This window comes from Rhincodon typus, chromosome 40 (genome assembly GCF_021869965.1).
Source record: "Rhincodon typus isolate 14 chromosome 40, sRhiTyp1.1, whole genome shotgun sequence".
Lineage (NCBI taxonomy): Eukaryota > Metazoa > Chordata > Chondrichthyes > Orectolobiformes > Rhincodontidae > Rhincodon > Rhincodon typus.
In genome coordinates, this window is record NC_063371.1 from 3232687 (window position 1) to 3235481 (window position 2795).

The 2795-nt window shown below is 50.7% G+C and overlaps 1 protein-coding gene across 2 annotated transcripts in view; it reads right to left on the minus strand.

The window, feature by feature from the left end:
- sb:cb288 overlaps nucleotides 1–2795 on the minus strand; it is a 22964-nt gene that overhangs the window by 19125 nt on the left and 1044 nt on the right. The window lies entirely within an intron of this gene.

A 2795-nucleotide genomic window follows, 5' to 3' on the forward strand; every position in this document is an offset into this window, starting at 1 on the left:
ATGCACTTGTTTGTGAGGGAAGACAGAACGTTAGCCTCGCTGCCCACACACACACTGTTTAACAAGCTTGGAACCTGATAACAAACGGGTCAGTGAACCCAGAGCGGGGCAAAGTTCACAGAAACAAAGACACTCACTCACACACACACACTCACACACAGACACGCACACACACACACTCACACACAGACACACACTCACACACAGACACACACTCACACACAGACACGCTCACACACACACAGACACTCACACACACATACAGACACAGACACAAACACACAGACAGACACACACACACACACACTCGCACTCGCACACACACAGACCCTGTGCAGGGTTGAAGGAGGTAACTCGGCCCCGTGTGACCATGCCATCTCCATGCCATGCCAGTATGGAGCCTGGGTCCCCGCTCCCACTTTGACTGAAGGGGATTGGCTGAGGGGGATAGGCACAGGGGACAGAAGCCTCTCCCTCGGCCAGCACAGTTGCTGTGGACCCAATGGCCTCCCGGGAAGGGAACACTCTTTCCCTGGATTCCCAAAGACACAACGGGTGGTTCCGCTCGGAGCTTTTCGGCACGATAGGCCCCCAACTGCTGGCTATAGAAGTGCCAACCAAACGTGGAATAAAATCAGACGTTTCTGACCTTAAGGTCAACTGAGAAATAGCTTGAGGTTTCGCAGCAATCTTTCTAGGGTGTGCAACGGCAGGGCGGAGGGATTGTGATGGAATGAGGTGGGGAAGAGGTGGAGGAATGCGAATAATGTTGATCCTTCCTCCGCTCAGGCCGAGGATGGTGGAGTAGGCCCGATGGGAGCAAAGCAGTCTCCTGCCTTTACCCCTTTCCTTCCAGACTCTCTCTCTGGTCACACAACAGAGAGCTGGAGGATTTAGACCCTCAGGCCCTGGAAACCGGCGTGGCCAGGGGAAGGAATTCGCATGAAGGACTCCAACAAAGATAAGAGAGGGTCTGGACTGCTTCCAGAGATGGCTCTGCAGAGGGGAACAAGCAAAAAAAAAAAAAATTGCACAATCGTCACATGTAAACAGGGTGGTTAAGGAGTGTTTAGCCTTCAGTGCTCAGGCCTTTGAGTGTAGGAGTTGAGGACGTCATGTTGAGGTTCTACAGGACGTTGGTGAGGCCTCTTCTGGAGCACTGTGTCCAGTTCTGGTCGCCCTGTTATAGGAAGGATATTGTTCAGCTGGAGAGGGTTCAGAAGATATTTACCAGGATGTTGCCGGGAATGGAAGGTTTCAGTTATAAGGATAGGCTGGGACTTTTTTCACTGGAGTGTAGGAGGTCAAGAAGTGACCTTATAGAAGTTTATAAAATCGTGAGGGGTACAGATAGAGTAAATGGTAGGTGTCTTTTCCAAAAGATGGGGGAATTAGAAGACTAGGGGGCACATTTTTAAGGCGAGAGGAGAAAGATTTAGAAGAGAAATGCGGGTCAACTGTCTTTTTTTACGCAGAGAGTGGTCTGTGTGTGGAACGAACTTCCAGAGGAAGTGGTGGGTGCGGGTACAGTTACAACGTTTAAAAGACATTTGGATAAGTACATGGATAGGAAAGGTTTGGGGGGATATGGGCCAGGAGCAGGCAGGTGCGGACTAGTTGAGTTTGGGATTGTGGTCGGCACGGACTGGTTGGGCCGAAGGGTCTGTTTCCGTGCCGTGTGACTGTGAGGGGGCTGGTTATTTGGGAGGAGGAATACAAGGAAAGCAGAGCAGGAGGTGACTGTTCAGCTTCAGTAAGAGATGAAAGATTGGCACTGACCTCCCTGGAGCAGGGGACGGGACTACTGATTTGGTAACGGTGTTTGACGTGCTGAAAGGATGGTGCAAAGTCTGCAGGTTTGCTGTGATTGCAACGTCCAAAAACAGGGACTTAGGTACAGGGTTAGACGAGAGAGATTTAACTGAGAGATTGGGAGAATTTTTTTTTTCCAACATCGTCCCCTATAAAAGCCACTTGCGTTTGAGGTAGTTATGGAGCATTTAGCTAAACGACAGATGTGAAAGTGAATTTAAAGAGTTACAGTACCTGCTCATGTTCAGTGGGAATATCGACTGATTGCACCATTGCAGTCCAATCCCCTCCACCCCAAAACTTAGAGTCACACAGGACAGAAACAGACCCCTTGGTCCGATCAGTCCATTATCCCGAACTAAACTAGTCCAACGTGCCTGTGCCCTCCAGACCTTTCCTATTCATGCACTCTATCATCCTATAAGATCTGATTGCAGCCTTAATTCTGCCCCTGCCCCCATCCCATCCCTTCCCAATAACTATCGACTCCCGTCAATCCAGAACCCAGCTCACCTTAAAAATACTCAATGACCCGGCCACCAACGCCCTCTTGCAAACAGGAAAAAGAACCCTCAGAGGGGAGAAATGTGTCTTGGTCTCAGTCCAAAACGGCCAATCCCCCTTTTCCTGAATTGTTGTCCCCCACCTTCACCCCCGTAATGCTAGACTCTCCCACAAGGGGGAAACATTATAGAATCCCCACAGTGTGGTGGCAGGCCATTCGGCCTATTGAGTCCACACTGACCCATCCGCTACCCTATCCCTGCATTTCCCATGACTAATCCACCCTAACCTGCACATCCCTGGGCACTATGGGTAATTTAGCGCGGCCAATCCAACCTAACCTGCACATCCCTGGGCACTATGGGTAACTTAGCGCGGCCAATCCACCCTAACCCGCACATCCCTGGGCACTATGGGTAATGTAGCACGGCCAATCCACCCTAACCCGCACATCCCTGGGGCACTATGGGTAATTTAGC